The sequence below is a fragment of the Helicoverpa armigera genome, chromosome 17 (genome assembly GCF_030705265.1).
Source record: "Helicoverpa armigera isolate CAAS_96S chromosome 17, ASM3070526v1, whole genome shotgun sequence".
In the NCBI taxonomy this organism is placed as follows: Eukaryota; Metazoa; Arthropoda; class Insecta; order Lepidoptera; family Noctuidae; genus Helicoverpa; species Helicoverpa armigera.
Window position 1 is genome coordinate 2296905 of NC_087136.1, and position 21828 is coordinate 2318732.

The window sequence follows — 21828 nt, forward strand, 5'->3', positions numbered from 1 at the left end:
TAGAACCAGTCGTAGGTGCTTTGAAACATTTCGTATGTGTTCCGAAGAAGAGAGTTCTTATTTAGTTCTTATACTGTAGGCGGTATTATTTCATAGATAATTTGAATAACTATTCTCATATTTCTTGGCTTCTGTGTACTCCATTTTTAATAATCGGTGATATGCACGAATGTACATTATTACACAGTACATTACTCCTCAAAATTGTAGTTTGATGTTGAATAATTGACTAGTGATTGGTATAAATGTGCCGCCATATTGCTCAGCCGATTTGCGGTATCTATAGGTTTATGCTGGTCACAAACGGGTCCATTGTGTGAAAGATAAAATTTTATGGACTGCAATTATGTTTACGCAATGATTTTCATTCAACTCATTTATTCCTCTTCATTTTGGGCAACTGTTAAAAGCATAGGTATTTAAATTGTGGTTCTATAGACATATTATACTTCAAATATTTTCGCCCATATTGGAAATTTTAGAAGTAATTCAAGCATTTATCTACAGCTAAAACATGAGTAATCGACGCTGCTATTTTCACCCCGGTTCAATTTCCAGTCAGCAACCCCTCAATTACATTTGCAACTGAAAGGCTTCAAACCACGTAGAACTCGCCATAATCGAGGGACGTGATCCCTAAACACAAAACAGTACTACACGTTACAATATTCTAAGAAAATGATGCGTGAAAACATGGTTTAATGCACCGCGCCCAACATGATGGATCTAATAAAAGTTGGCCACCCTACGTGACTCCATTATGGACAAGTAAATAGACTTAACAGTAGCGTAACTTTGAAAAATGATCGTTTTGGGAAATATATGACTTTGACGTTTAGATTAATTGTAGTTATTATTCGTATGTGTGCATATGCTGATGTATAAATATAACTAAGATAATTTAGTATGATCGTATTTGCTCGACGCTTCATTTCCTCATTTTCTAGTGATCAGTAAAAAAGTTCAGAACACAAAGTTGCTCTTTTACTATACCGAGCAACTTGCTATGCTAGTAATCGAGTTGGATTACTGCTAATCATTTTACCGTGGTTAAAGGCTGTATACAAACGGACCTTTTATAACGAGTTTAAGCTTATTTTCCAAAACAGGGCTCGTTGTTTTTGTTATTCTACAACGACATTTAAGATGCACGATGTGATGGATTGACGTCATTTTGATATTGCTTTGAATATTAATAGTTTTACGCCGTCTGCATTTATGTGAAAGTTATTCCAACTATGTACAGCGCAAATGATAGAACGCTTTTGTTTCTCCTTTTAACTTTAGGGACCACTTTAGAATATTTGTGAATAATTAATAATAGTTTTAATAGAACAGAAAACAAATGATGGAGTCAGGCAACGGCTGAAATTAGGTATGTATCAGGATCTAAAGTTGTTTTTCCGTTACACAAGACAGTTGTAGAAAACCTAAAGTTAAATAAGAAAGGTGCTAAATTAAGCGGTTACCTTTTATTTGTGCATGATATACGGTGTAAGTTAGTTAGTTGGTCCTTGTCCAGACTTGCGAGAGTCGACGTCAGCGAGTCAGGAAGTTGTGCGACTTGCACCGTCTGACGTCGCCCTCTCGTGTTCTGCGGTGCACGAGTCGTGGACTAGATGCATTCGATTATGCGCTAAAATAGTACTCGATACAATCGTGTAAAGCGAATATCGAACTTTGATATTTTTTTAGGAATCTACTCTTGTTTCATACTATTATGAAAGTTATTTTTACGAGTCAATGATACAATATTAGTAGAATTTATTTGCTTTATCTGTGCTAATAAAGGCCTTATTTATTCATTAGGTGAGATCATTAATAGTGCTGCTATCTTTATTAAACTCAACGAATTACTGAGAAACAGGTGTAAATATAAAACGTCTGTAGTTATTCAATTGAGAGCTCGCAGCTAAAAAGCGTGAAGAGGTATGCAAGTGAAAAGATTCGTCACTTACTTCGCCGCGTGATCATTTACTGAAAGAATGAATTGTGTGAAGATGTAATCGATTAGCGACACCTTCAGATTTTGAAAATTTAACAATACTTTGAAGTGTTATGCCAGGAAGTCTTTGTGCCACTTTCAGCGATTGAAATCATTAAAGTGAGTAACTTAATGTTTCGGAACATTTATAAATGCGTCACGTAATATTTAATTACCTGAGCTGAGCACCTCAATTCGTGTACCGAGTGTTTCTTCAGCAAAACTTTATTATGTCTTAACTAGCGCTCCAACTCTTATTACTTAGTTATGCCTAAAACTTGCGCCGTCTAAACTATGGCTTGTCTTGTTATAATAAACAAATTTTAATTAAAACCATTTTGCGTGTTGCTTCTTTGTTATGAACATGTAGGGAAATGTTGTTTTAAGGAATGTTTGCCTGGTTTTCCCACTTTATTATTTTAGTCTGAAAGTTCTAGGTCTTTGTTATTTCGTGGTTTAGTGTTCATTTCTTTTACAGGAAAATTGTTAAAATTACAGTAAAAATGTTACATACATCTTCGTGCGCAAAATTAGTCGATATACTGCTATTAAGATTAGACTATGATTTAATTTCATAATTATGTTCTCATTAGCCCATTTCTTCTGGCGACCGCCATCCATAAAGTCGTAAACACCCACTCCACATCTCATCTCAAATTATAGTGTTAAAAATATGATCTAGCGCATAGAATGTAATTAAAACAGTCATAACGCCCATAATATCTTGTCCTACTTCCTTTATTGGACCGTTAAAGCAAATTTTCAGTGGCCGTTAAATATTTTTTATTCGTCCATTGTCTAGTTTAATTAACACCATCGTTATTTTTCGACGTAATTCAGTTCTTAATTATATTGCGTTTGTTTTATTATATACGGAGAGTTTTTGGTTACTGACATAAATTGCTTTGGTAATTGCTAGTGTCATTTTATATTTCAATTGATTTATATGATCTTTGCAGGAATATAGCAAGGGTAGTTTCTAATTATTTTGGGCCCTTTAATGTTAAGTGGCGTCTTGTTAGAATGGTAGTTTTTTTTTGTCTAGATGACCAGTAGTCTAATAAATAGAATAATGTTATTGGTGAAGTATGCAAAAAAGATAATATTCATAACACAAACAAAAACGTATATAAAGGATGCTTTAATTTTGATGCAACCGGCCGTACATATTGGGGAAAAAAGAAATATGTGAATAGAGGAAAATAAATACTACTTTTCGTAACGATTGCAAAGATCGAAAGGACCACGCTTCGTGAACCACCAGAAATTTATCATTTTACGGTTGAAGTAATCGGAATCACATATCAAATAAGAAAATAAGGATTTATACTTATGTAAAAGAAAAGCTATGTCTAAATTGTTGATAGGTTCCAAGAAGTTTAGTTTACTAATATTATGAATTTGATTTGTTATTAATTTCTTTAGTGCTATCAACAGGACAGAGTCCCAAGTTTAGATTGGTATTAATATTTCTTACACATATTTAATGAAGGACTAAATAGTGTGCTCCTAAACTAAGGTTTTGGTCACACAAAGGCATGAATACCAGTTATGGTAAATCGTACGAGAATTTAAGGAGCTTGTAGGTTTTTTCTTAACTCGTAAAACTTTCCGCTTCGTGTAGTGGATGCGGAAATCTAAAAACGATATCCGTGTGAAGTTGCCGGCAAAAACTAGACCGACATGAGTCTCTACTTCATAATTTCCTGCTTTATTAGGCTATGTATTCACTGCGTTAGCAATATACATACTTTTTACTTGTAATGTCATGTTATTAAGTTGTCAATAACGGCTGATGCAGATTCCACATCTTAAATGGTTATGTCGCAGGAGATGTTGGTCGTTGTTAAATTGATTAAGTGTTATTTAAAACTAAAGTTGCTTCTATAGGATAATAATTTAAGAAACTGCACATAGAGAACAAAATGACCAGATAGTGGAGTAGAGTGTATATCCTACTTCCTACTTATATTATAAATGTGAAAGTTTGTGAGAATGTATGGATGTATGTTTGTTATTCAATCACGCAAAAACGGCTGGACCGATTTGATTGAAATTTGGTATGTAGATAGGTGATACCCTGGATTAACACATAGGCTACTTTTTATCAACACACCACGCGGGCGGAGCCCCTGGCGGAAGCTAGTTTAAATTAATTTTTTAAAGTACCGTTGTATGAAAAACTGAAATACTTTTTTACTCATAAATAACTGTGTAAGATCGTAACATTTTACACAGTATTGCTCATCTAGTGGAAACGAAGCTTAGTAAGTTTATTTTCTTAACACATCGTATCCGCGGGCCGCAAGTGCAAGTTTATCGTTAATACTCCAGATTTTATAGTCGATAATAAATCCAGCGAACTGTTGGAGTTAATGAAATTTCATTAAACTTACCGACTGCCACGGATTGCTTGCTATAGCTTTAAAGATAAAATGTTCATTAATTATAACCGTTCCTAGAAAATTTGCTAAAAAGTAATGAAGAGCAGTGGTCTGCTTTAGCCAATGGATTCAAAGAAAGGCTTATTACTTTCCAGTTTTATATCGGATGTAAACACGCAACGGTCAAATACTTCTTCATACGTATTTGCATCAAATAAAATATTTCAACATTGGATTTTAATACTATATTTCTATGATATGGTTTCCAAGAAGATTTTTTGAATCTGTATACCTACTAGTGTCCTCAAACATGTTAGTTTGCAGGCATACCTACGCAGATCTCCGGTATGTAACGTAATTACGCTTATTAATTCATAGTGCGATGTTCCTGGGCAGCCTGTTTGTAATCCCTTAGTTGCCAGTAGCTTCTTACGACGCCCTTGGGGAGTGACCAACTTGTCTAATCTGTGACCGGTTACCACTTACAAATAGCATACATTAATATTACGCATGTTTCAATGAAGATAAGTTTATAGGCATGTAAGTCTGCAACAACAATAGATATTATTTAATTAGTTATTCACACTTCGAGATTAAACCACAGCCATCTAGGGTATCATTTAGCACCACAAGTTAGTATATTGATTAAATATAAAGTATTTAATTTAAATATTATTTTAAGAAATTTTAACTCACGTAAATATTTCATTTACGTAGGTTAGGATTACAAAATCTTTTTACTCCAACTGTGGACACGAATGTTACCTGGCTCCAAAACAAAACAAAAACAACACAGGTACAAAAAAATAACACATCCAGAGGACGACATAACGAATTTAGGTACAAATAAAACTAACATCCCAACTTTCCTTACATAAGAAATTTAATGAAACAAAGGATTTTCTTTCGTCCGGTGAATTATTATCGAATAAAATACTGGCGACAGCTAAGAAAAGTTACACCCCGTAAAGGGGACCGTCCGACCAAGGGACACCGTCGCCGACGGACGTCACATGAGATTTTATTACACGAAATACAAAGGACTCGCCGTCACGACATCCTTGTGGCCATATACAAACAAAAAATTGCACCGTTAAGAGAAATGTGACTGACATAAATCGCAAGAAGTTATTTTTGTTAGTTCGTAACCATATACTGGCCAGGGGATGCCTTGAGCCGTCCTGAGATTTGTTTAATCTCGGGCTCAGTTGGGATGACGATTTTGTATGAGAATATGACGTTGCTTTTTTGTTTTACTTGCTTCTACTATGTTACATTTCTATGCGTTTCAGTAACAATTCAAGGACAGTCTTAAATAAATCAAATATTAATAAGGTTTTATATAGTAAGGCCTTTTAATAGCATGTAATAAAAATATCGGAATCAAAAACATCAAGGAAATTCCACTCGTAGTTCAATTATGATCAAAAGCTTAAAAATCAAAGACTACGAACTTATAAATTAATCCCAGGAATTCCATTTAGATAAGTTCTCTTTTCACTCAACGTTTTTCTTCCTGTGCCAGTTAAAATGGAAATTACGAGTACATCCATTAAAGCAAGATTTATAGCACAATGATTACCTTTAAAAGGTACTTTACTATGCACTCTACGCGTACGTCGAGCCATTTCAATAGCACATTTATCTATGCCTGAGGGAAATCTGTTCCAGATGTGATATGTCAAAGCAAGGATTTCATGCCTTGTTTTATAAATATAGGGTTGGATATAGAAAACTATTAATAAGCATGCATATACCATAATATGGGCCAATTAACTCGTGCAGCGTTGCTAACTGAAGTGACAATGCTTCTGCAATACTTTAGTTCTGCAAATGCTTCTGCGAATGGGCTTAAATGTCGATAAATTAAGTGAATTTCGAATCGTCGTCGAATCGTATGTGTTGCATTTTTATGTTTTTTTTTTTTTATTAATCGTAGGGTAACCCTATTCTGTGTTGTCATAAGTATTATAAAAATATAATCAAATGTCGTCAAACTCTATTAAGATAAATCTTCAATGATTTCTGGTAATCTTTTAACGATTATTGAATTTGTTAGCACGTCAGTTGCACGTCATTGGCAATTAGATGCGTGAAGTGTGGCTTAATGACGTCACAACCAATCATTCTTATCACGAAGGAGGAATAACCTTCCTTGCGCTTATCTCGATATTCATTTTAAGATGTATCTATTAATAGGTAATTAATAATAAATAGGGAACAAATAATTTCCCATGCCTACATATCTACAGGTTCGAACGATTTTTAATCCAGAATGCTTAGGATCGCAGCTTGACATACGTTTGATGACAGGCTATAGATAACCCCTATATCAATGCTGCATTTTATCGCTTTTTGAATTTCAATAGCATATATTTGAAATTTAGCTAGGTACTATTGAATATTGTTTGTATTATTAATTCCACCGCTGTTCTCAGCATTTTCCCGTAGAATACTAAACGGTATCATCGGCAGCAGGCACTCAGGTGTGCCAGTGTCCACTGCACTGGCATAATCTCCTAATTGCCTCTTACGGGAACTAATGGTCAATTGCTAGTCCGCATGATGCAGTACTGGCCCTAATCTTTAAACGGGCTCCGGCGAAACGTATTTTTGGCCTTACCAAAGCAATAAATAGTGGGTTAGCTATTGCTAAATGCGCTATTGTTTCTGCTAGCATTCATAAAACAGATTTAGTCAGTGGATATTGAGCGGCTAAATATTTTAGTGCAAGCTTTTGTGAAATCGTCTTGCCTGCCAATGTATTATTATCTCCGCATTTGATAAGTTCCTTTAAATCTCATGTAGGTAAAAATCCATAACGCACTGCGAATCTATAGTCCTAGAAGCAACATATTTTTTCCATATTAAAGAAATAGGTACCTACTTACTTTCCCTATTTATAAATATTTTTCTCCATTCTTATTCAATATGGCAACGTTTCTCTGCTAAAAAAGAAAAGTATCTACATAGTCTAGTATTTACGTGTGAGAGAATGTCAAACTAGTTGGTACAAATCTTAAAGGCGCCGGCAGACTTTCAGTACTGAGAACTTAAAGTCTAGTGTGCAACGGAGCGAGCGCTAGTACATTGATGTAACTCGTGTGGACCGCACTTATGTAAACTTATGTACTAGGGGATTTTCTTTATTGTAAAAAAATATATTTGAAAGTTGAGGCTGTAGAAAATATTTTTGCGTTGGTTTGAGACTTATGTATTTGAACACTGTCATGGTCGTGAATGTTAATGTCGTTTATTTCAGTTCCGCCTCGCATCGAAGTGTAGGTTTCTTTTATTGTAATCACATCTAACATTTCTTCTTATTTATGATTTAAATCTAAATACGGTAAATGTAAATACGGTACTATTGATATTAGGATGTCCAGTGGTGGAGACTTTTCGGTGCAACTTATGAAGCGCCTTGAAAATTGAAAACTTTATTCCAAACAGCTTTCTACTCTCAAATATATCTTGTATCAGATCTAGTTTTGTTGAAGCAAATACGCTCTAAGCCTCATGGTGAAAATTAACAGTATCTTACACCCGTTGACTATTCAATATTTAGAACAAATAGTTCATTTGATAGTTGCAATTCTATTAGCAATTCCACAGGAAGCTGACTCCAAGTAACGTCTTACGCAAATTTAATATCAAACTGTCTGTTGAATTAAGGAGTATTCATATTCAAATTATTTCAAGGCTTCCCAGTTAGACGTAGGTGTCTGTTACGGCGTCTTAAGACATCTAAGACCCGAGAGAATATCGGTAGAGGGAAATGTAGACAGGTTTGTTTTGGTGACATTATTGAAAACAACTAGGAAATAGTTGTGCAATATAAATAAAGTTCTCGTACGCTGATTTATGGGTTTTATAATAGATTGGGGTGGCTAGTAGGAGTGTTTTTTGAACATTAACTTCTTGGAATAACAAGTTGATGTGATAATAGGAAGTCCTGATTAATAAGCACTGATTAATAATCAGTTAAGCTGAAGAAATTCAATAGGTCTTAGAAAATTACACAAATACTTTAAGAAGTAAGTATGGTGGCAATTCTTATTATATTTCCAATTAACCTTAGTAGGTACGGAATACCTTTAATATTAGTTATGACATTTGATATCGTCCTTTCAGAACTATGGCAAGTTTATTGAGAGTAACACGAGATTATAAGAACAGTCGTTTTATTGAATTTCAATGTTTCGTTAATTAATTTCAAGGTTCTGGGCATGTTACCATTAATTATGAATGTGACCTTTTAGGTGTCTAGCCGTATAATAACTTAATCGATGCCCGTTGTTGAAATTACAGGGTTGTTACTTAATATGGTTATCATGAGTTTGTGTTCAATACCTACAGAATATGATACGATCCGCATATTGTATTTCTGAGTCTAATATTCTATATTTTTCCTGCCATTTAACGTAATTTGGAAATATGCTTGCGGTTTAAGAATTCAAATTATACCATAACTCACAAAACACAGCCGTTTCTTTCAGAAAAATAAATAATATAGTCTTTTGTCTCACACAAAAGAAATGTTTAAATCCAATGTTGATGGCATCTGCAAGAGCACCCTTATCTTCGATTTTTTATGAGAATGCTTTCAAAATCTTTAAACCAATTGGAAAAACAGGTAGCTATTAATAATAAAATAATATATCCAAGTCAAATCTTCTTATCTCGAATTGAAAATCATTGGTTGCGTTGAATCCAAGTCGATCCTATGCAAGGGGAAGCCGGAATCCGATTTTAACTAAATTGAGTTTTATAAGATTTCTATTTTTAGTCGGGATGTGATTTTATTTTCATTTTGAGTTTACTGTATGATTTTAGTTGTTATGCATATTTGAAGCAGCAAAGATAAAAGTGATATCGTTTATTGAGACTACTTGTGTTGTCTGACAAAAACAATTAGGGAAAAAGGACTTAAAAAAATATATGCACGCCAAATAAGTCCAGTTCATCATTATGCCAGACGGCTAGCTCTTAACGCTGGTGGTAGAACATTTTTTAGAACATATTCTGTTGAAAAGTTTTTTGATTTTGATAAAAAAATAGGCAATGAGTGAATTTATCAAGTTAATAGATATCCAAAACGTGGGTATCAATCCATCGGCACAAGATAATCCAGGCTTAATAAGCCAAATATAGCAAATAACGCAAATTACCAACAGGCCAGTATTGCTCGGCAATAACATTAATTGATTCCCATGCAGTGCACCTGATGCCTCTGCGCTTAATTACTCTCTATATTGTTAATAGACCTGTTGTTATTGTAATTGTAAGGTTACGCCGGACTTTTATATCTCATCAAATAATCTACGAACGAAGGTATTTTTACTATAAGGAACTTACGGAATATACATATGTACATAAAGTACGTGTAAAAGTAACAATCATAGGTAATAACTGATCTACTGGCCATGAAAATATCTTGTCATATGTTTTACTAATTAGTGTAGGTAAATTGATTTCAGCAAAAAAAAAACTAATTTTTGTTTACTCACTCATGATACATTTTAAGTTCGGTTAAAGTTTTTAAAGGGTCATTAGAAGTCTCTTGTAATAATAAAATTTGAAATAATTTCAAGTGAACTTAGCGAAAATTTTGAAGGGCTGTGTACAACTATCAGTGGTTCATCAAACATTCAGTTTTAACAGACGTTAATGACCGTTTTGTGAGCACATGTAGTTAACTAAGCTTAATTAAGTGAGGCTGCGCCCTAACGGCTCATTGTTGTGGCTCTCGTAGCATCCTCGAATAACTACTTAATGAGATATATGTATAGCCCTTATGTGGTACACATTGCCGCGCAAAATGGAAAATATGAAACCTTACAGGCCGTACTAAATTTAAATTATGTGCACCACGGTTTTCGCCGTAAAATGTTATTGAAATACACCACTGAAGAATGAAAAACGAAGTAAAGTTGGCAAGATTGCATATAGATTTCTAGACTTTTAGCTTCACTCTTTCTTTTGTTTCTTTACATTAGAATTACTTAACTCAAGTGTTTCAATTGCTTCTTAAATCTTTGCAGATATCGAGATCGTAATTCTACTATCGAAAAATGTGAAACAAATGAACGCAATATCAACAGTCAAAAAACTTAAAACCCCGCCTTAAAACTCCGAAAAAGAAAATTGCCAATACAATCCCGCATAAAATACCACAACGTATGCAAAATTCTTTGAAAACTTTTATGTATGCAAACATGTGGCTAAACTCTTGGCAAGAGGGGTGAATAAAACCTAATCGACGAAGCCAATATTAAGTTTAGTTCGAAAATCTAATTGATTTTATTGCAGGTCCCCCCTATATTTGCATGAGGGGAATAAAATTATGTTTGTGATCGAATTTTGAGAGATGGAATAGCGATGGCAAAATTAGGGATGTAGAATTAAATAAATTGAAAATGTGGTTAGATATAAGTCTCCATTAAAGTCACTAGTCTAGTAGCTAAAGAAAAGTTTTGGTGATTTTCATTTTCTGTAGGAGTGAATTTATCGAATTCTAATAGATGTTAGAAATAACCACTTTTTATTCCAATTTCACCATCAATAATAAGCATTAATTACTGATGCGTATAATTGTTCAAACCCCCCGGCAGTGTGTGAAGCGCGGTACTTGTTTTACTGATATTAAATTTTCGCGATAACGTTGTCGGCTCGCTGGCCTATTAAAGAAGAATTGTTGGCAGTCGGGTGAATTTATTTCCAGGTGTTTATAGACTAAGGATCCCTGAAGATAGCTTTTAATTAAATTTAAATGTAAGTCTATTGTTACACGTGGCTTGATAAGGCAGGTTTTTGGGAGAGTTTTGAAGAACGGCTGGGTCATGAGTGATATTCGTGCATGCGAGTATGTTCGTGTGAGTTAATTCTTTACATGTATGTGTGTTTTGTGGTTTTCCGTTATGTAGTACTTGGTTAGTCAAGTGGAGTAGTAAAGAGAAGTTATGGTGGAAGGTGTAAAGTTAATTAACTGTTGGTACTTATGTGAAGTTGGATACGATATATTGTGCGTTTAAAGACACGAGTATGTTTATACCAAGAACATGATAGGAAAGGATAACCCTGCTTCTGTAAATAAATAACAAACCTTTAAACCCGTTTTGATTATAACTCATTTATTTTATGAACAAAAGAAATGTTTTAGTTACTAGAAAATTCTTAACAAAAAGAAATCGCTATTTTAGTTATTTGCAACCCGTTTGTTATAGAATCAAACAACGACGCTTGGGAATTGAAGTATTCTACAAACTAGGGTGTGGAATAAATTCTAGATAAAATTTGGCTAGACACTGTGACAGGTGAACGCGATTTTAGATTCGACGAGCACCCGCGGGACACTGCGAGATTGTGATATTTATAGCGAATAAATATCATGAGTGCTATGAAAATACTATACTTGTCCTTTTTATTTTTATTTTCAAAGGATTGGCTATTAGTTTATAGCAATTAGACACACGAAACTGCTACTCTTTTAATAATCCGGTGAACCAGTATTTGACAATTAGGTGCCCACAAATAATAATTTGAATCTTAAAGCATCAAAATAAAACAGGCTTTGACCAAAAGATGGCCTTCAAGTAAATAACACAATTGTTTATTGTATGTATAAGATTGCTAAGCATATGCAACATCATTCATTCAAGTCGGCTTAAAATAATGATGATGATGAATGAAAATGTTCTCTTTCTTGTTTTCATTTATTAAGTGATTGATGTATTTCAAATGGAAACATTCATCAATTCTAAAATCCGTCACCTATACAACAAATGACGTGCCCCCACCACCACATAACCGCGAATTGTCAAGTATAAATGGCAGCCAATCAAATGAATAGCCCCCAAAGCGATGTTATTGCATTTCATTTGGCTAAAGCTAAACGTAACATCTGAGCCTGTATTAACACTTAAGATGAACAACAAATGTTATATTAATCTCAGTTTGATAAGTACTCCACAGTATGAAGGAGTTGCTACAAAGCGTTTCGGCTTGATGGTTTTCGTTTGAAATTACAATTATTTGATTGTTTCTGTACTGTTTTTGTGAAAGAATTTTTACGATGCCTATTTTTTGTTGTTTGTAAAAGACAGCTAAACACTCCTTTTCTAGTCAAATATTATACTGTTGAAAAATTGAAGCTAATTTGTACAAACATGAAACAAAACTTACAGAAGGATTCGCAGTTTAAGGTAAGGTTATCATACCCACCCTCGATAAATATCTTTCGCTCCGATTATAGTATGGCTAGTTTTGCCCATAGGCATGCAGAACTTGCACTAGAAGATAAGCGGCTTACTCCGTGATTATAGTTACTAGGTCAACAATATTAACATATTAATGTTCAGCCCAGGAAAACAGTGCTCTGACTTAAATTCCCCCGGGAGGGAAAATGCGTGGAACGGCGTCGGTTTTGTACCTACACGTACGATAACGTGCATATATTGAAGAGTCAGGTTAGTAGTGAAAATAATTACTGACGACCATTATGACGACTGCTAGTTAAACAGGATAGTACTTTATCCAAGAACATGGTACCTAACTGCTGTGCTGCGATTGGTCGACAGACTATATGAGAATACGTAGAACATATGATAATTTTATAGTAAATGTACCTACCTATAAAAAAATCTTTTTCTCGGAAACAGAACTTTACAGTAAAATAAATTAACGATAAAAGAGGACACAAAATATATTAAACATGCGAGTGTTCACGAATAACTGACAATTAATATTTTAACATGAAACAAATGAATTCTCTGAACGACCATCAAAATCAATTCGACAAATCCCAGACGTCTGAAATAAAGCGGTTATTGAAATTAATCGCGTTAATTGCATACCGACTATTTATTAAAAACGAATTAATTAAATACTACATGAACAATAATCGTAATTAATAAAGATATTTAATTCAGTAATCCGTTTTCCAATAATAACTTTACAAGCGGGCAATTCACACTAATTCTGAAATTGATTTATTTTGGGTTAAAAGCTTAAATCCGATATTTACTATTTTATTTAAAATTGCTTAGTGTGTTTTGTAAAGGGAAAATAGGTTTGTATTTCGGTAGTTGGTACTATTATTTGTCTATGCTCTTCTAACACTGCTACATAATGCGTTGTTCAGAGTTATCCCATTCTGAATATCCGCCAAACTCTAAAATACACCCTACAAATTAAACTCCAGGCCATAAATCTGAAAACCGATACATGTTCAGTAAAACTGTGGCATTACGCTCGATCTAGGAGACACGTAGAAAACTTGCACTCAAGTATGGTAATAAAACAGGCTTGTCTCTAATATTGCCCATTACTTGCCAGCGCTTAATTTATGCCGTTGCTAAGTCATAAGGTAGCGCGAGGCAGGGGACGGATGTTGAGTTACTGGATGCGGCATGTAATGACAGCTCAATTTATGTTGCCATCAATCAACTTAGACGTACGCTATTACATGTATGTTGAGGCCTATGTTGTGATGAATAAATTTATAGTAATATAATAATTAATGGTCTGACAAGACAGGAATTTGTATCAATATTTCATTTAATTCGATTTTTTTTCTCATCATTTATCTATATCGTATTGCTGTTTATGTATTGCTATTTTGATAAGTTATGTAGATGCCAAAGATGTACATTTTGAAACTGCACTTAAATACTATTTACTTCATGTACCCAATAATTACCTACATACTACGTTCCCTTCTACTCAGAATTCACTCCACATGTATATCTATTAGGTGCATACGTTACTCGTTAAACACATTTGGACTGAACATTGCAGCAGACGACTTGCACGTAATTTTGTGAATAAACTTTTTAATGTTATAAAAACATCTAGTCTTTTCTAGTATCACGATATCATTTCCCCGAGACTTGCCAACGAGAAGGGAAACTTGACGATTTATTATCATACTGCTTTCTAAAAGTTTTATCTTAAACGCTAGGCGGCGTTAGCTAACGCATCTTGTGTTATACAGTTTAGTTTTAATCTCACCACCCTTATGCTCTTGTATTTTTCATTATACATGATCCAGTTTGCGAAGTTTTCAGAAGAAATTTTATTTAAGAATTTCTAATGAGAACAAAGCTGTTCTTATAAAGTAGATTTTTAACCTAGTACATTATTGCTACTGTTGAAACAGTATTTTTAGACTGTCAAAAATACTTATTAAAAGGTGTTAAAAGTGATATTACACGTTTTTCAAACACGAAATCACTGCTGAAAGACTTACGTAAGTAATGATCTTAAGAGACAAATGGATCAGAGAATATAATAATAAACAGTTCATAAATTGTCTCTGAAGCACCGTCTTCCCAACCTTGAACTCCGGCACTAAATAAACAACTGACAAACAGACACCTAAGATATGAAGACACATCTCCAAACTTGGCACTGAAGTAACGTGTTCGCGCCCGAGGTGAATGTTCACGTCATGGAGAACAAAATCACTCTCGGACATGTCTTAACGCAAAATATCCCAAGAAACTTGCGAACCAAAATGCGGATGATCGGGGAAGGGAAACGTTACTAAATTAGCATCACATCAGGCGTAGGAGGTACATGTCCATTTTTTTTCAGTTAAATCACCAATCAAATCAAATCATTTATTTCATGTAGGCCTTTACAAGCACTTATGAACGTCAAAATTATAAATAAGTTTGATTCTAGTTGCCCATTCCAAAAGTAGCTTCCTATTGAGAAGAACGGGCAAGAAACTCCATGGTTACTCTTTTTAAATCAATCAAAGATTGGTCTTGATTTGACAACACCTCGTTTGTTCTACTAACTGATCCTTTTGATCATGCCTACCGTACACTACTTGACTTACAAAAAGGCAGTTGACCTACCATTTGGCGTCTCCGCTCACCTTTCCTTCATCGTGGTTGACGCAAACTTTGACGTGACAGTTACGTTACCCGTGATTGCTACGTAACGCCTTTGCGTATGAAAAGCCGTTAACAATCACAGAATAAATATTTTCAAATGAGGTTTGTATATCTATATCTACAGCTCAATACAATATGGTATACCTAAATGAGCTACCCTGTTGTTTATCTTAGCTTATTGTTCCTTTAAAAATCCTATTAGTGAAATGTTATGGTACCTTTATATAAGTACCTATTTTACAATTCATCGTATTTTGATTTCTCCTGTAGTTGCATGTCCAAACAAAACCTGCTTAGTACTATTCTTTGGAAGCAATACAGACATTTAGGTACTCCGCAAGGAAAATTAAACTCGAAACTACTAGAATATATGCACGTATATAATATATAGTGTTTACATGCAAATTAGAATTAATTCTAATTGTCTGATCTTATTTTAGTTTTATTTGTCACGATGATGCATGCACAACAGACTGCTGAAACCACCACAAGAAAATTAAATCCATCGTCCACAACACAACTTTTATTAAACGTCAGTTCGCAATAATTGATAAATAAATAGTTAGATACAAACAATTTTTTTCATTAGGGTTTTTGTCGACAAGGGCCGCGGTGTACGACCATCAGGAACCTGTTGGAGCATTTCATGCAGCTCTCGTTCCCGTACGTCATCCCATTGTTGGCGCACACTGGTCTGTATTCTAGCGAGCACGCACACTTCGGAAACAGAGCGTCACCCACTGCCAAGAACAACGCAGCGCACACAAATATTACAGCCTTCATGTCACCCAACTGAAAAAGTTTTGAAGACATTTGATTGAAGTTTTTTAATACCTGAATATGTTAAAACATAGCAGTGCAGTTTTCCATGACCACTTTATAAGAGTATTGTATTTATTAATATATTTACTCATGTTTTTTTAGTGCTAAGCTAGTTTTTTTAATAAGTTTTTTTTTATAATCTTATTGTTTTGCTACTTACCTAGTCTAAGCACTAACAAAATGAGGTATTGGTAGTTGGTATGCGGATAAGTTTTAGAAGAAAATATGAGAAAGGTTTAATCTCTAATCACAATATTAATTAAATACGATTTGTTTTAGATAATGGAAATTAATTGATAAGGGTACCTACATAGCCAAAGGTAAATTGAATAGTCTGGCTAATCTTGCTTATTTAAATTGCTTTGCTGTATGCATGGGATGGTACATAACGTATATTAATTATTTAATGAAAACTCATGCATGTACACATGAAACGAATTCAAGTAAACTCGAGTTCAAGTCTTTCAAACGAGTGTTCTTTGCATTGCAATTTGTCGTCGCAGTCCTTTTTCGGGCATGGTTGCTGGAACGACTCCGGTCGAGGTTTTCACAATTGTCAGTGCCTGATAGCCAATGACAATCAAATCTTCTTATATCTACCACTGCTAAAACAACACCACACAGATACATAAACAAAAAAAAAAACAACATTTAAGAAAACCTTTTGTAAAACATAAGAATGCCATTATGTGATGAAACCATGTAGAAGCTGTGATAGTCACCATCAAATTAAAAAAAACACCCAATAGAATTTACATTGCATTAATTTTCTTGTAATTAGCTATTAAAAGCCAATGTTTTAACAGCGTGTCAAATTGTGATTGCTTATCAGTTGCCTAGAACAACCGAACCCACAGTTTACATTTTATTTAGCGACAGTTTGTAAGGTAGATCATATGTTTCCTATATTTTCATCATCATTCATATTCATCATATATTTCTCAGTTTCCTGATATGAAAACCATAGTTACCATAGTTTACCTTGCGTTGGTGTTTGCAGTGGTAAGCACGGAAGGATTTAAAATTCAATGTTTATGCCCGGAGGTGTACAGTCCAGTTTGTGCTATAAATGGAGTTACGTACAGCAACAGACTGTGCATGGTGTGCCAAGACCACGCTATGATCATCGACCACACGGGACCATGTCACGAAAAACTCGCGATGAACGCAGCAGTAGAGGAAAGATCTTGAAGCGAACTTCAATTAAAGCTGAGTTATAGGTATATGTTGGAATTTTATTTAGTTACTACTATAAGATTAATAGCTGTTTCCCTTCACACTCGTCGTGAGGAACTACCTATACCTGGATAAAAAGCAGAGAGAGAAAAAAAGTCGTGGTGGCCTAGTGGGTAAAGAACCAACCTCCCAAATGTGAGTGATGATTTGTTCAAATCATTTAATATTAAAAGTGACATAAGCCCTAGTGGGGCAATTACTTGCGAATTTGGCTTCTGAACTTAAATGTGGTGGAGTATAATCATTCTCCATTTCAGTTTTTGAACGCTTGGAACTCATTCGAATTATTTACAAAATATTTATTTGCCATCTTTTTTATCAGGTACGAAAACCTGTATTGGCGCTGTCTAGAGCCACCACTATTTTGTTTAATGGGCTAAAAACATTGCATGAGTCCGGTTGTGTAAATCAGTTACTACGTAGTTTACGTGTTTTAATCTAGACTGAATCAATAGTTTAATTGACGTTGTAATTAAATAATTGAGAAGAATACTACCGGTATAATATTTAGGTAAATGTTTACTTTACTGTGTAACTGTGTGTGTACTGTGTACTCTTTAGCAAGAACTAGTTAATAAAGTTAGAAGATATTGTCGACGAACAAGTGAGGTTAAAAAAAAAACTCATACAGATGAATTTATATGATTGTATCTAGAAGAAGATATTCATTTACCAACTCCTATAATAAGAGGCGGTCGTTCCCTACATTCGCCATGGTAAGCTAAACGCGGGGCGACTTTGCTGCATCTCATTTCACATTCGGTCTTGTAGGTAATACCGTTGACACCGCACACTGGGCCGGTCCGGAATTTACAGAGGCATTCTTCACTTGCCGGGGCCGCCCATGTTGACAGAGCGCATAATAAAGCTACACATAAGAATAAGGTCTTCATATCAGGCAACTGAAACAAACTGTTTAAAGAAATAAAGTATATTAGTGAAGGTGCATGTAGGTATAGATGTTTGTTGGTTTTTCTTTCACGCAACGCAACGGGATGAATTCTATTGAAATTGACAGTAGCATAGCTTATACTAGCCTGTTTTATTGCAATTTCACCCGCGTCCCGTGGGCACAACAGTGATAGAATTTTTCAAACCGGTTCAGATGTTTCGGAGCGTTTAGTGTACAAACAAGCAAACTAAAAATGTTTTGTCTTTATTACATTCGTACAGATATCCGAATAACATAGAGGCTATAACTTATCTATAAGCGGGCAGCCTAGGAGCAACTGCCATTGCTTTTCAAGAACATTTGGAAATCACTTACATAGCTGAATACCTCAGTGGTTTAGATATTGTATCTGCTAGTTAAGGAATAAAAAAACGTTGCACATTTTTTAACTTATCGCTTAATTAAATACAATAATTGTTGTGATAGATCTGATTCGATACGCAATTATTGGCTTGATGTTCGGACACAATTGGAAACAAAAAGTAAATTAACTATATTATTGTGGCTGTGTGCGGTGTGCACATGTGTGATGAATGCTTGTAAACGCATCCACGATATAGGAGAAATTCTTAGTGTAAGGCAACGTCTTTTCTTTGTTATTATATGAGATTGTGTCTAAAATATATTTTTTTCTAACTTTCAATAAACTGATCTACTTCCACAATTTAAAACATATAGGTTTAGGGGCCGTCTCTTGTAACTTTTTATACTGAGAATTATTATTAAATTTCCATTTTTAACCCTCTGACATCGGATCCTTTTCAGTTGCAATACCGTTTGATGCTATCATTTCCGTGAATAAGACATTGAAAATAAAATAAATATCGAAATCCGTTGAAAAATGTTCGCATTACTTAACAACGGACAAACAAACTCACAAAGAATTCAAAAGATAAAGTTACCGCTTTGGTTATAAAAGAGAGCTAAAAATATAACGATGTCTTTGACTTAGTGTTGCCCTTTGACGCTTGTTACAAGTTTCTCCTTGTTACGCTAACTGTAGGAAAAAGTTTTGTGACAGCTAATACGTCTCTGGGGATTTGATATCCTTTGTGATGTACTCCACTGGAGTTTAGATTACGGCTCGGCTTCAGTACTTAGTTCATCATTACGCAGACTCCGGGCGTGAACAGTCTAACCCGCTGCATTTGAAGAGAAAGAAAGTATCAAGTCAATACGTATAAAATAACCCTGAAATAAATAATAATCTGATTACACTGTACGTTCTTGTTTTATACATAATTTGGACTTAACATTTAATCAGATTTAAAAAATAGAAATAGCTATGATTTTATTATTTTGAACATGACATTGTTTTTATTAATAAAATATTAACATTATATAGGTACTAGCTTTTGCCCGCAACTTCGTTCGCGTGGAATAGTGACTACCAGCAGATTTTTGATTTGACCAATAGATGGCGCTATATGTCCGGAATAATTTTTTTTTTTTTGTAATAAAAACTATCCTATGTCCTTTCTCAAGTTTCAAACTATGTCTGTACCAAATTTCACACAAATCGGTTCAGTAGTTTAGGCGTGAAGAAAAGACAGACAGACAGAGTTACTTTCGCATTTATAAAATTAGTTTGGATTATTACTATTGTTTTATCGAACTATTGTGATCGACGAGCTTATTGTATGTAGGTAGGTACATAATATGTGGGTACAGGTACTGAACATTATCCGACAATGACATTTGGAGCTTCTGTCACAAGTATTGTATGCTATTCACGGAGTAAGGAAAGGTAAAAGGAGATCCTACAAGGCAGGTAGGCTAGGCGCTTTCTTCTAGGTCAAATAGGATGGGCATGACCAAAACGATCAGTTACGAGAGAATTAATGAGGCTTTTGGCTTCTTTAAAATATCCGTCAACGATTTTTAGTTTTACAAAAAATGGGTGCATTCCAATGAAGGCGGAAACAGTAACGTTCCTCGTCCCTCTAAGTTTCCCCCGTTTCCTAGGAGAGTTTTTGTTATGACATCTCTACAAGTCATTTTGTTCTCCATGTTGCTATTGGATTTGATACCCTTTGTGATGTTCCGTCTAGCTTTGTCACAGACGCCTAACACGCAGCCTAGTGCCTACTCCTGTCTAATTGAACATTGCTGATAGACTTGATACCGATACCTTGATAATGTCGTATTGTTACCTTCCATCTTGATTTCAGCACGCCTCTAGAACCGTCTGAAATATAAGGTGGTAATTTTGATTATAACATTCTATGAAAAATTGGAATAGGAGTGAGTCTACCTAGATAAAATCGGTATACGTAATGTCTGTTACTTTTGTTCTCAACAGTACAAAAGTAATTTTTGATAAATAATGAGCTGGAAGACTGTCGAAAACACTTTCAGAGTTATAAATGTAAGGTAATATTATGAAATATTTAAAACCTACCACCTAAACAGCTAAGTGTCGAGTTTTCATAATCTGATTTCCTTTAATGTCACGAGTAATGTTAATAATATTTACCCTCCATCTCGTTTTATTTGGATGTTTCGGAATATTTTATGAATTAGGTTACTTTGACAAAATTTAACATGGAAAACGTTTTAACATTTGAGTGTATATAAAGGCTCATCTTATATTATTTATCAATCAAGGATTCTTAATGCACAGTACCATCATCATCTTCTCAAAACATGTACTATCGAACAATGACATGAATTTTTCCATTCTTCGAAAGAAAAAGAAAACAATGAAGACTCAGGAATTTTAACTTTATTGTACTTAATTGTCTCTACGAAAACATTAAAATCATTGATGGAACATACTTCTCGATTTATAAACACGTATTACCTTCAGTGTCTATTCAATACACACAGGTTAGTTGATAATTAAGAAGTAAACGAAAAGTCAAAACACTGGTTATCAAAATAACTTCTGAAAATAAAAATAAACAGATTCGTTAGTGCCGTTAGCAAGGGTAGGTTGATAAATAATCGCGGTGATCCAACACGAACGTTGTAAATTGTTCCAACGATGGCTGCTTAAGATAAATCAAGTTCCATGTAATCTTGAGGTTGTGGCCCCTAAAATAGTGAAAAAGGGATACAATGATTTATTTTTATTGTAAAAGAGCTATTCGTGAACTACATGCGACTTGTGAAAATAATCTAGTAACTAATGTTTCAAAAAATAAAATAGTATAACGTATTTCTAGTAATACTGTATTCCAGCAGGCTACAGTAATCTATACATATAATAAATCTGTAGAAAAGTAATTTTTGTACATTGAAGAAATTGACAAAAAAAATAGCCAGCAAGTTAAAGGATAACTAACAAAACCCATTTCCATCATTTTTGTCATTTTTGTCTGTTTATCTGTTTGTTCGTTCGGGATTCACGTAAAATCTACGAATCCAATGCAGACAATGCTTATATACAAAAATTCTACGTAACTTGGGGTATTACTTAGTTTTTGTTTCATCGAAATCGATTCACTCTATCAAAAGATATGATTAATTTTGTGAATTCAAAATGTAAAATATTACGACACGCAATCTGTTTGTCAAAACTGTACATTTGAATGTTGTACTTATATT

At 34.2% G+C, this 21828-nt stretch overlaps 1 long non-coding RNA gene across 1 annotated transcript; it reads right to left on the bottom strand.

The window, feature by feature from the left end:
- Positions 1-17959: 17959 nt before the first annotated feature.
- Positions 17960-18664, bottom strand: LOC135118006 (uncharacterized). Its single transcript, XR_010277298.1, has 2 exons — positions 18595-18664; positions 17960-18239 (listed from the first exon to the last, which is right to left on the bottom strand). It is a non-coding gene; the product is annotated as an uncharacterized LOC135118006 (long non-coding RNA).
- Positions 18665-21828: the final 3164 nt, after the last annotated feature.